The sequence below is a fragment of the Colias croceus genome, chromosome 14 (genome assembly GCF_905220415.1).
Source record: "Colias croceus chromosome 14, ilColCroc2.1".
NCBI classification, from domain to species: Eukaryota; Metazoa; Arthropoda; class Insecta; order Lepidoptera; family Pieridae; genus Colias; species Colias croceus.
The window spans coordinates 7666606-7681585 of record NC_059550.1 but is presented as its reverse complement, the minus strand read 5'-3'; positions in this window follow the sequence as shown (position 1 = coordinate 7681585).

The window sequence follows — 14980 nt, the reverse complement described above, 5'->3', positions numbered from 1 at the left end:
TATGCCCAAATAAAACAAAATTATTTAAGTCGTTTTGTCGTTACATTCCAATTTACATATTGGTACAACATATAAATATAGGTAGGACTTATCCACCCAAACGATAACGGCCATTTAGCCATAACTACATTATACCCTCACAAAAACCCCCATTATCAGTGTCCCTGATTTCATTCAGTAAAGCCGAATAAATCAACGCAAAGCCGAAATCCGCCGATAAATTTTGTCCCAATCCTGGTCATCGTCGACCCAAAAGACGTTATAGCGCTAACCCGGCTTGGACCTTTCCGCTAAATAAATCCCTTATCTGCATACGGCAAACCTTTCTAGGGTCCGGCTTAATAAATTCAGGTTGGGTTCGCAAACTTTCTGTTTAGAATTATATGGAGCTGCTAGTATGTTTCTTCATTATATAGTCTATAGAATTTTATTATGTTTTATGTAATGTACCTACCTACCTATTCGTTGCGTGTTTCATTTAATAAAGATTGAGACAAGACATTAATGCTTAAATACATCACATCATTATTTTAAGTTCCAATTGGTACAATGTAAAGGCACAGATAATTTAATAAATAAAAATAAGGATTATGTTCTAACATTTACGAAAGCTTTTTAAAGCATTAGAAAAACACCGAGTTATTAGTAAAAATAAAACATCTCAAAAACAAATATGTATTAATTATTCTTCTATCTATAAACACCAAGAATAAAATAGGAACGGTATTATCAGCTCTAGCGATATATTTCTGGTCTGTTCATTTGAAGCCGGCGACCGAGGCTCGCGAATCAATAGTAATTCTGTGGGTAATCCCTTGTCTCCTTGAAAAATACATAATTCAGAAGACAATTTCATTTTACGTTAAATAATATTAAATTTACGACTAATTGGTAAGCGGTATTTTGTAGATCACTTTATAATTCGTTTGAAATCGAATAAAATATTAAATAATAAATGATAACGAAATGTATAAAAAATAGACTTCACTCATTGACCATTTCTTTCGACTTTCACCTTGACGTACCTATTGCGGTTTTATATATTATGTATTATCTAATTAATATTTTCTCTCGTTTCCGTTTATATGACTTTTTATAAGAAGGCAAAATAAAAAGAAGATGTTGGTAACTTCTTCGTGCATAAAATGCTACACCGAGTTGGTTGTAGGTACCTACCTATTTGGTTGTAGGTACCTACCTACTTTATTTAACAAAAATATTGATTGACACAAACTACTTTTTATAATAAAAAAATCATTTATGCTATCATAAAACAATAGGAAAATTTACAATTCAACTACCTAATTACAGAATGATAAATCTATAAAAACGATTCTATTACACGGTGTTTCATCCCTAAGCGTATTTTGAATATTAATATTAAAAGGGTTGTGTCCCTCCCATACCAATACCATTTGCGAAAAATGCTATTTCTTTTGCTCTTACACTAATCAATATTTCTTTCTCTTTCTATATGCTGACCGCTTGACCATTGGCCGAACGCACGTTCCACGCACGCATGTACATACTATAGATTTTCAATGGGCATGTGTGTTTGGTATTGTTATAATGTGCGTAAAGTGTCTATGTGTGCACGTAAAGGGAGGAATTTTATTTTAATATTTTTATTTTTTGTTAATGTTCGAACGTTGAATGAACAATTTTTAAAATACAGTTTGCTAGTCACTAGTTAGTTGTTTGAGATTATAATATGCATTTTGTGTTTTTGAGAGTATAATTTACATGCAAATGCACGTGAGCCTAGGTAGGAATAATTTTCTTAACTAATTCGTTTCTATGCATTTTGTGGTTACTGTTTAAAATCTAGCGTTATTTCGAAAATTGTGATTTGGTCCTCAGGAGAGTCGTTGAATTTGAAGAATCATGTAATTATTTATGATATTTACGAGTTTGTACCTTTATATGTTTAATTTCAATAGTGGTAAATTAGTAAGTATCCTATAAGTAATATGGTTGTAGTAATTTATTTGCGTGATGTTCACGACTAACTTTTTACAGATAGATAAACATTAAGTAAGTAAGTAACTAAACTTCGATTATAAGTTTACAGCTTTTTAAATTTAAGAAGAACTTTCTAAAATTTGCGTTTGTTTAAAAAATTTAAATAAATTACTCAGAATTAATAGGTACCTAAGTATCGACACAAGATACCAGGGTATCATAAGATATAGAATACGTTCGGGCCTAAAACTTTAAGGGACGGCTGTTCTAACTGATACCCTACAGATTTCCTCCCTTTGTCCCTACGAACCTCTGCTTCACTAAAATATAGTATTACTGCTGTTATTGAATATTTGGGAGCAGTAATTTATTATTGGACGAAACAAATACTTTAAGGTTAGGTAAGTAATTGTTTAAAATTGTTTATCTATTAATTTAGTTTTTACCGGACCGCCTTACAACTATAATCACAGATTACTAAATTGCTACATATTTTGGCGTATAAGTGAAAATGAAAATTACATGGAAATGCCTTCCTGTAGATACCTACCTCCATTTTTTGTTTAACAAATAGCTTACAAGATGATAGGGGCTCATAGTTAGTTTATCACAAATGTAACAAGTAACATAATTTTTCCGAATTCCAAGATACGTTCAACAAGATATCTATGAGAAACAAAACATATAGTTACAGAACCAAACATTACGTTTTTATCCCTAATTGAACAAATAATTTAATGAAATTACGGAGAGGCCCACAACGATTTATTTACGTAATATATAAGCAAATGACGTAATTTCTGGTAACCCTGATGTGTTATGTAAGGCGGGAAATTGCTATATTATAGAATAGCCGGTATCTCGCTTATATCTAGCGTTACAAATGTGCTACGTCGCGGAACTAACCGTTACTTATCGTGTGGAGGCGGAAGGGTTGCCAACAATTCAGTTTCTATAACAATTTTGAACTAAATAAGTTAAATTGCAATGTGCGAGGATGATTCTTAAGTAAAAGAAGGAACAAATATTCAAGAACAGCAAAGCGAGTGCTTATCTAGCATTTTGTTTCTAATGTTTGCAATTATTTTTTATTAAGGATGGACCTATGCTATTTTTATTAGGAGAATCATTTCATTGCAGCAGTTCCCTCTTTAAAATTAACCCAGGTAAAGCCATCAAGTGTCAGCTTTATTTAAGAAATTATCATATTGACACTTTATTTAAACGTTATAAAAGTTTATTACAATATCAATAGAAGTTCAATTCGTTCTCAATTAACATTATAATCGTATCAAGTGCATTACCCTAGTTTATGTAAATACCTTTACAGCATCCCTTGTGTTGTGATCTCCTTTCATTCTGGCACGCGTCAAACAGGTCAGTGGTCAAACTCCATGATACACTTTTCATCTTACAAATATATTCAATACAAGGGGATATCAATAGGTGTGTGATCTTTGATCTCTACAGCATCCCCTTCTTAATGTAAGTGACCAATTGGGTCAAATTATCGGGAACAGGTTTGTCAGCATCCGTGAAGGGTAGTGTGAAGAGATAATGGAATTGTAATTATGTTTGTATTTATGGGAATTAAATTTTGAAATGAATTTAAAAAGTGTTAATGATTGGATCCCTCTCACAAAATTGTTCTAATTATTTTATTTTTAATAGCTTATTTATCTTTTCTAATTTTATTGAATTTAAAACAATACTCTCGTTTGATTTCGTGTTTATTAAATATAATCTATTAATTTGTAATACCTATAAAATAAATAAATATATTATTAACTTACAAGTGCCAGCCCTACAGTTACCATGTTACAGTTAAACGCGCCATATGTATGTTTCAGGCAGTGACCAAAGACCGCTGCTTGAGCGGTCGCACTCCGGACCGACGGATATGAGAGGAACAGCGAGTGGAATGGAGTCGCTATTTGTTTACATTTAGTGATATTTTTGAAAAGGATGTAGAGAAATCTGTATTGATTATAGAATATAGTAGTTATTTCTTTGTACTGAAGATTATACATAGTTGTAAATTCAATTTTTATTTAGGAATTTTCTTCAAGGTGTGCAATTGCAGGTAGGTATCTGCCAAAGCTAGAGTTAAATCGCATTTTCGAATCTAAGTAACTTTAATAGCCATAACCAATGAATTTGACGTATATATTTTATGTTGTTTAATTTGTTGACTGTCAATAACAATATAATTAATTTCTTCAAGATAGACATGACATTCATTTTATAACACCAATGCTCCACTCTATATCTTTCTCTGTGCCATGTCAGATCGTCCTCACATTTAACAAGCTGATCTTGAGGCGACCCGAGATGCTGGACTAATGCACGGAATATTTAATTATTCACACATAACACTGTTTTAATATCGTTACTTAGCGGTGTGTTACTAATATTTAATGCTGTGTTTAGTGCTGTGGTTAATTCCTGTCTAGAATCTAAAACTGAAACGCTTTTATAAGAACGTGGTAAAATTTGGAGCTTGCTATTATGATACAACGCGCTAAATAAATACTTACCTAAACAAAATAAGCGAAGACTGCGCTGAAAAATACTTACCTATGTAATGACGATTCGAAAGTGCTACTAAATAGTAGTCTAATTGAATAAATGAATGTTTGAGTTTGAGTTTGAAATGCTTATTTTTTACAGAAAGTAGTGCGATTTTTATATTATAAAATGAATTATGATAGTAGAGAAAGTAACTGGATTGAACTAGCATAGATACTTCCTTAGATAATGCAATTCATATATGAATAAAACTTTTAGAGGTTGAGTACTAATTACGAATGTTTGGCTCTACATAATGTAACCTACCAATTTATGCTTGGTCTCTGTTATATAGGAACATGCCATACAACATAGAGCTCTATTTAAAATGGTTTTTCAAAATCTTTTATGAAGGGAGATTGTATGTATTATACTTGACATGTTCATGAAATATTTACTTTCCCGACCAATAGTTCTGAATCATAAACACGAGAGAAAAAAAACTTGCTGTGACCCTCCACTGAATTATGAAAAGTATATGAATATAATATGATACTTTGAGGGCGGAGGTAGTATGGTTTGGTGTTGTATTGTTGATTTAAAGAATGTTGTAGATAATTCCTTTAATTATTATGGATTTATGATAGCCTAAAACATTATAGCTAGTTAAAGATATTACGGTTAAATAATTTACGAATTAATTCCATAAGAATTTACTTTTTAACAATATGCATTATAGCATTCATTATTAATTAATCAAGGGCCACAGGATTTAAAAGCTAACGCGTAGGTACAGATCGAGCTTTAAAGTTTGAAAATTTTATTAATTATCATTGACTATATTATATTATTTCTGAATAAGTTTTAATAACGTTGTCAATATATTCACATATATATTCATCGCATATTTTTATCTCAACAAAAACGCCAACGGCCTAAATATTTGTAGCGAAAGGAAATCATAGCTTATTGTATCATATTATACTTATACATATAAACGGTAAACCTACTCATTTTAAATCCTTTTATATGTATAACGAATTACCAGAATATACCGCGTAGGTGACTGAATAAAAAGTACGAAGATTTAGAGGGATTTTTTTCGTTTTCACGGTCCATTTTGTTTATGAATATAACATGTTGTTTTGCCCATCCCACATAAAGGTATATCATAAAGAATATTATCAGTAAGAACATATTATATCTGAATCTTCTTAACGGGGAGATAGGGTGGTTGGTTAGGCGCGATGTAGATGTAACTTTTGGTTATAAAAATAATTAATATTGTTTATCGGTAATAGATTATATTGTGTTTAAAGGGTATTTTTTTATCTGTGGTAAGTATGTGAAATGTATAGTTTGCTGTATGAATGAGAATAAGCAAGATGATGTGAAAGCATTCATTTTGTAACGAAATATAAGATACTTAACATTGTGTTATAAATAAATTTTATGAGATATTAATTGTTCCCTTTAAAATATGTTATTTCAATTCGTAGTTATATGTCAATTTAGGCTGATATGTTTCATACGTGTATTTTATATTTTCAGGCGAGATTATCAGTCTATCACAGAAATATCCTAAATGAATTTAAGTTTAAATACTGTAGATAAAAATATTAAATATCATTTTCATTTTATTTCATTAAATTCGTTTCAAAATAGTTTCAGTGAGCGTCGTTCCTTATATAGGTAAGGGGGGGTTTGATTCAAGAAATATCATAATAGGGCGGCACTGAGCGGCGGATTTGCAGGGCCCGTCTCGCTACCTCTATTTTTATTTGAGCTGGGACCACTACGTGAATATACTGTTCGGAAGAACGTAAACGAAACTCACATTCTTAAATTTTTATTTTTTTAAGTTACTGAAAAAGGAGCATTAAAAAAACCGAGATTTTTTATGTGACGATAAGTGTTTGTAACGTAAGGAAATCCGTAGGAATAAATTTGTTTAATAAAATTTTAGAGATAAAAACAGGTAGGTAAGTATTATTTTTGTTAATTAATTTTTCAGATAATATTTATTAGACTATGATTAATAGTGTACTTTTTATATACCGAAGCGTATTTTACTACTTTTCGTACCTATGTAGTATGTACATAGAGAAGTTTATTATTTTAATTTATTGAAGTAAAATATCCCAAATAACTTTTATTACCTACTGCCTTGTTAAATAAGTAATAAGTAGTATTTTTATGGCTTTTACTAAAATAATGTTAATTTATTGCCTATAAAAGTTTTTATAATTACTCATTGGGCCCTTATTATTACCGAACTATTATGATGACTTAAATTATTTTATGCTTTTATATACAATGTAAGTAGCTCGCAGTCCTATTCCTTATATTTTATGCTTTATTGTCCTCATCAAGCCTTGTTTAGAGACTAAATAATTGGACTAAATTTTAGTCCAATATAATGAAGATCAAAATGGATCGAAATCATTGAACATGATTTTTTACCATTCATAAGTATATTTCGATGATATTTTCAGTTATGACATTGTGCTAAAGGAGCAGTAGAGTATTATTACCGATAAGTATGGACTGCGAGTGAAGATCTTGAATAATATATTATTTTCGTATGTAAAATGCCCGATTACTCCCATCCAAGAGATTTTTGCGGCGCATAGAAGCTCCTTTATGGCACTTTATACGTTTTGTTCTTAAATTTTTGTTATTTTTCGTGCGTGAGCACTTTTATAGGTACGAGTATGAAATGAAAAAAAGTTTCTGAGAACTCAACTTGTATTCTACTTTCGTTATAGGTACGTCTAGTGAAATAGGAATATGAATATACCTAGTTCTTTTCACGAATATATTAATTTTGTCTAGTTTCATAAGTTGATAACATACTTCTTATTCATATAAAAATATATTATGTGGCATTATTTTCGAGATAATAATTTAAGAGATAAATATAGAATTTAATAAAATATTTATTACTTTTCTAGATTGACATATTGTGTTCTAAGTATTTTAACAGAATAATATAAACAAAATTTATGGTTTATTGATAAAATTTATATTAATAAAATTTTTGGTTATTTTAATGAATGTAAGTATATAATTTAAATTGTGTTAATTGCATTTTTAGAAAACAAGATTCAACTACGTATCCATAAAATATGTTTATTAAATAAAGCTCTATTAGGTAGAGCTATCCATCTAGCTTCTATTATCGAAAACAACCAATAACATAAGACATTTAATGCCACGACCTAACCCGTTCATTACCCACGGGTCACTGCGACCGAAACAAAAAAATAAAAAGCGGCGTAAAAAGAGGTATATTATTTTATTATCTCAACGCAGCCAGGACCGGTAATATCGACGTATATATAGATTCGATTTTCTACGTGAATTCGTTTGACGGCCTTCATAATGCGACATATAAAACTGGGGACTTACGGACCCCGAAACCAATTTCGGGTTATGACCCAACGACTCTCTGATAATATTCTCGGGTTATTAGGTACGGATAGGAGTTTTTACTATGGCTATTTTTTCCCTGAAGCTGGATTATTGGGAGGCATTTTACGATACGTAGTGGCTTACTTTTGTTTTACAGCATCGTATGTTCGTGAGCTGTTTTGTGGGATGGATTCTTTTACTGCAGTGCTATAGAGTTCCTAATAAGGCTAGTACTATCATGTGTTTGAATATTATGTAGGTTTTATATTCAAAATTTTGCTGTAGGTATGTTCTTCGAAGACGATTGTTGTGAAAATCATCGGTAGATATATCATTTACGAATTGGTCATAATTAAATTAAACATTAACAGTACGTTTGATTGTCTAAATTATGAAGGTAGGTATCCTTTGTGCATCTCGTTTTCTAACAAACAAACACAGAGAAAATAAACTCGTAAAAAAACAAGTACCTACATAATACTAGATACATAATATCTCTTAATGTGTGTGCTATCATTTTAAATAATTACACGAATTTCATAAGATTTCTACCAATAATTTTCATCAGCGGATAGAACCTTCACTCTCACGGCAAACTAACCATTCTTCCAGTTATCACAATATTATATCTCCATGTTGCGATCACGTAACATTTGAAGTACTGAGTCGATCGACTACGACCAACAATATTGTAAAGAATATCGTTAAGCGGTATACGCTATACGTGACTATTGTACAGAATGTGTTTATTCCGATGTAGTTTAGATACACCTTTGTTTGTAGAACTTCATAATTTTGGTAAAAAAGGCATAGGTTAAGTACCTACGTAGAGTCGTTGAATATCCTCACTAATGATAATGTATGGAAATCGGTCGTGTATTATTTGTATTAAATTTTATTATCCTATAAATAGTGTAATATAAAGAATAATGCTGTATATTTCGTAATTCGTAGTTTTTCAATTGATGTATCACAAAAATTATATTTCAAACGATGTTTTCAATTTAATATAATATTCAATTAGTGCTCACATAATATATGCAAATGTAGACTGTAGTCTGTAGGTATAATATTATGTTTATAATGAAAAAAAATTAAACTGATTTGTAAATTAAATCATGTTTTATTATACCAACTAAAATTAATGCCAGGTGACTGATGATTATCGTCTGATTTTAAATAGAAATTTAAGAATTGACAATATAGAGAAATTCGTTTTCAAAAAACTGTTTTCCAACCGATAGGTTTTAATATGAATAATGATATGTGTTCAATCCAGCCCCCATCGGCCGAGTGTATAGACTGGCTTATATCTTTGGAAAATCTTATATCCCTTGCAAAAATCACACGCTCGCCCGCACTAGCTGTGGATACGTATGTTCGAGATTGATAGTTGCTAGAAACGACGAGGAATATACGTTAAAAGGACACAAAATTTTGTAACATTTGAACTAAAGTGTGCCGCGTGCCCTTTGAGACAGAAGATAAATAAAATAATTGGTTATATAGCCGAGTCGAACCGGCTAGTTGCAAACAAACCTTGTGGGGTGTTTTTGAATTTGGTGGTGGTTTTCAATATCTACTTTTTTGAAGACTGAAGTGTGTGGGCGAGGCCTATTAGAACATGAGGCCGCGGTTGACTGTAGTACACACTGTCCACGCCTTCTGACGGTATTATTGATGATTAAAAGTTAAATCACATCAACTGTACTTTGTAAAGCTTTACACTACTTATAACAGTATAATAAAATATAAGTCCGATCGCATAAATCGAGCATAAAGACGTTATTGCCCCTTCCAGTAAATATTGTCAAATGATCTCAGTCATAGAGATTTTTTATATATTTTCTGATACATTTCTTTTCGAATGCATCTTCAAGGGTGATATTATTTGCGATAGTTCGTTGATTCGCTGAGGCGTTATGAATATAGAGTGTACTTTAATAAAGTACTTCGTCCCGTACATATTGCTTAGATTTTTTGTCTTTATTTTTTTTCGTAGAGATACAATCAAATGGTGAGTCTTGTCAGATGACATTTCATATGAATTGAATGTTAGATACTGTATTTTGGCGACACATCGAAATAGGGTAGCCGGTAGATGGTTCTTTTTCTTGTAATATTACAACTCAATTTTCGACGTTCTTCATAATATATTGAATAAGGCAATTAATATCGCTGATAGGTATCTATCTAATCCTAATTTTTATTTTGTCAAAATAATTATTAATTATACGAATACAATAAGTTCGTAAGAAGACCATATTTTATATCAACAACTTTTACAACGAAGGAATGATGTATGACATCTAGTAAAATCAAATTACATCAATATTGATGCAGTATGTGAGCTGTCATTTAATATTAAAATTATATAAGCGTATCGAATCACCCCTATGCATCCCTCTATGGGCGCCAAATGGACGATTTTTTACATTCAATTATACTTCGTCCCCAGCTAATGTTTTATATAAATTGGACTGTCTGGCCCTTATAAATGACGTCACAACATGGCGGGTGTAGGTGGAATGTCATTGCCATTTGGAAAAAAGATGGCGGTCGTGTGCATCTAATTACTTAGTAACGTGATTAATAGGTGCCATTGTTTTTTTTTATTTTGATATGTGTATTTTCTTTTGCTTGAATTCACTCGTATGTCGAGACAAAAATTTGTATCTTTTCACTATAAATTTCAAGGACTCAACTTTAGTAAACCAAATAATTCATTTTATTTTTAATTTAGTTATTCTCGTAATTATTTTTATGATGTAATCCCATCTTTACTTGCAAGTACAATTAGTAGAAGAAGAGCTAAATTTTTAACGTTGAAATGTGATTATAATTTTTGAATCGCATTGAACCATTCTCAGAATTAGCTAACACGCATTAGTACCTACCTATCTTATATCAGAATCTACTTTGAGAAATCGGCAGACCCTATATTTACAGGATAATAATTAGATTTTACTATTAGATAATTTGTAACTAGTTCTTTTTAGACTTGTACTCAACTACCCAGTTTCTAAACTAAAATCACTATTCCGAAGCTTGTGTAGTGATAAATACTAAAAAATAATGGAACAAAGATATTGCATAAGCCTTTCATTTAAATAAAAGCTGATCGAAGCAATAAGCCGACCACACACTCGTCCCGCATCAGATGCAACGGGATCAACTGAATGCCGTTTTTTTATTCAAAATAAGTCCTTAAAAAAGAACCACCCCAGAAGCCAAATGGCCCAGAATTTGTTTAAATTGTCACGTACAGATACCGCGGTTATACAATCCCTTGACGGTGGATCTCAACATTCAATTTGTTGATTTTTTGGCGCTGTTTTGCGCGTTTTCCTGGTTGTCTTGTAGACGTACCTAAATTCTGTTTTTTTTTTTATATTTTGTTATTGAAATTATGTTTAGATTTTTTTTGATACGACTGAAGAGTCTCCAAATCTTCGAATACTTTTCTGAAGAAAACAAGATCTAGATACTAGGAAAAAAGGATTAAACCTGCATACTTTTGTGTATTGCGTACAACAGAATGAACTTCAAAATTCAAATGTAGAGAAATGCTCTAAATTTACGCGAAAATATTTCACAAGCTACACAACTATCTACGCGTCGCTAACTCAACTGATGATTCGCTTGTACACGAATAAAATTGAGAACCTCTGTCCTCGCCATACGGTGAAGGGTTAAAAATGCACCGTAGTGCCATAAAAAGTTCGTACAGATATCGGATTTTAAATTTTAAAATGTGCATTGTATTGAACTGCAGGGTTCGGAAATCGATTGGTCCTAGGGACAAAGGGTTAACCATTAATAATAAAGAATCATTGACGCGACAGCTTGTGAGCGTTCGTTAGTGATGGATATAGATACGTAACGTATAAATTATAATGTTAACTATGTTTTTACAATTATAGCGGGACATTCTGAGGAGCATTTTATTTTGTTACCGCGGCAGGGACAGGTGTCATATGAAGGTAGGTAAGTATATGCCTAAACCTAATCATCCCAATTTCGATTTGATACAGACTTACAGTTATTATAGGTACCTATTGAAGTACATAATTGTACCAATTTTTAGAAATTGAATATTTTCATTTTTTTATGAATTTGTTAGTTATTATGCTTTGAATACGAAATGTTCGAACCTTTTATAATAGAATAGGCCTGCTAGGACAGAATTTATACTAAAAAAAAAAGAAAAATCTGTACCACGACATAATTTAAATAAATAGGTACAAAACAAATGAGAATTCAATCCGTTTACGAAAACCAATCCAGTTTCATGATCTTTATAAATTTGGTTTAATTTTCACCTTATGTTTTTAATAAATAGGTAAGCATTTAAGTTTACTTATATTATTATATTCCCCTTGTTTTTGTTGAGTACCAGTCTACATTTTTTTTTAATTAATCTTAATGGGTGTAATTTACGCCCATATGTGTGGCATACCGTAAAATCACTTATATAGTAATTGAAGTGAATAATTTTTATTATTTATATAATTAAGATGAGTGCAGATCTCCCACAGAGTTGTAATTCCGCTTCTATTGGTACATGATGGCTTCCAACTGAGATTGCACCAAATTGTGTGAGGGGTAAATAAATAAAAATCTTTTTTTATTTTGTGGAGCTTATATATTTTTACCAACTAAAATTTTCTCTGACGTGTATGTTATTAAAATTACTTGAAGGTTACCTTCTATTATTAATCGAATATTACAAAATGCAAGTCTGATATACAATCAGCAGTCAGCTCTACTTGATGTATATATTGTGTAATAAATAAAATTGGAAAATAAACAAAAGAAACAGTTAAGATTTATACACAGTATTGATATAAGCTTTTATGGAATATTCCAAATCGATAAAGTTTTAATATTGTTTTTCAAATTACCCTTAGATAGTTGCTAAAATATGCTATTATTCCTCTCATTCAAGACTGAATTCCTTCAGTTTACACGATTTACTAAGCTATAAGAATGCGTCCATATTCCGAGGAGTCTATCAATTTTTACATAACACGCATATCGCGAAATAGCTAGTCATGTTCATGGCGACAACCCTATATTGGTTTCGTGTACTATAATAGCAATTTTCCACAACCCTAAAACAGAACATAATATCCATTGCTGCGCTAGTACAAACTGTATGCTTCTAATCGTTTACATAACAAGCAATGTATCTCTACCATAGCGATCGCGCAGTAAACTTTCAACCCTTCAATGCGTAGGGCTCGGTCTGTATTGTATGTTACATTGCGGGACCATTAATCAGTCTGCCTTAGAATCATCAATATAACATTACGTCCAAGCACTCGATACGAATACGCAGTATCGATTATGTATCGATAATTCGATTATAACTCGTATTGTACGGAGGTTGTTCATCATGCGATGAAAAATGACAACGTCATTATCTAAGCAGATATGTAGGTCGAGTTTCAGTACGGTTCTCAGTATTTTTCGCTCTAATCTTGAACTGTAATCTATGAAGATTAGGTATGTAAACTATAACAAGATATTTAATAATCTTATTAATTCATTAAAAGCAAGCAATATTTACCTGATAGATTAAAAGATTGTCTATATTATTTACAAAACAATTTGACCCTGGAATTAGCCTAATAAATTACCCAACGATACCTGAAAGTAAACATCGTATTTCTTATACAGCAATTTCATTAATCCCATACCATAATTACGTAATAAATCACGTAAAAAGTCACGAGACGGAGTGACACACCGTCCAGCGTGCATTAGTCATCCTTGTTGAGAGGAACCCGGTGGGAAATTAGCGGCGCGGGCGAGGTGCTGAGTTTGCAGGGTTATGTTTGTAAAAACAGATGTTAGAAAAATTGATAATGTACTGGTTAGGGCTGTCACAAGTTAAGATTATTTAGAAATTGTTTTTTCAATAAATTATAAATTATATTATATCAGAATTTAATTTAAGTAGGTACTAATTAACAATTATACCTACCTTAAAATATTATTGTACTAGCTGCAAGTAAAAGATTGCTAGCACATAACAATTAAATTAGTGAATCAGTGCGTTATAAGTATTTGATTTAGAAAGAAATGCACAAGAAACTTTAAAAGTTAACCCACAGAACGCCATCTGATCGCAAATTGTTCCCACACAACGACAAAAAAGTTAAAAGACCCATCTTCATATCTAATTTCCTTGAAAGCAAAATTGGCGTAACATTGCGAAGGTATTTCTTTTTATTTTTTGTCGTACCACTAACCCTTTTTTACCGGTGCGTTTGTAGTTTTTTTTTTATTCTTTTTCAAGCGCAAAGAAAAGGCGGTTAGTTTATATCCGGTTTCTTTTGACATTCGAAGGGTTGACCGATGTTCTGAATGAGTATTAATTATTTGAAGTGGGATTTGGTACTTGAGTAGTTGACGTGTATTGTAGGTGGCCCATTGTTGTGTTGTAGAAAAGCCTTTTATTACAAGCTTCTTGAACCAATTTGCTAATAGTAAAATGAAAGCATACGAAGTAAAGAAGTCTTATATAGTCACAAATGTGTGTTATAGTAGAGACAGTTAATTAATGTTTGAGACATTACAATTAAAATAACCAGTTATAATTTTCCTTATAGCTTAAACAGTTTTGAATTTAAACAGTTTTGAATTGTTGTAGTAAGAAAATATATAGCTTATGAAGTTAAATATAAAAAATCCAAAACACATCGCATAGCATAATTGAAAAGTAATCACCCAGAATCTATTTATTTTTGGAAAATATATTAATAAATACGGATTATTAATAAATTTACGACGTCTACTTAATAGTAGTGCATAAAAAAATTGAATAGAAAGCCATTAATTTTCACACCTCATGAGCCATCGTGAGATCGGCTGTCATTAAAGAATTGAAAGAGAAATAATTTCACGCGAATCATAGAGCATCTGCCGTCACCTGCGCTGATTGCCCTTCAAGCGATACTCCCGGTCTCTTAGATCCGTGGTGGATGTGAAAGGGTTACCTTTTGTTTGAATTAACAGTTATATTAGTTTCTTAGGCCAGGTGGGATGCATCTTCCGCGTTCTCACGATGTTTCGCAGTGCAAGGGGTTGT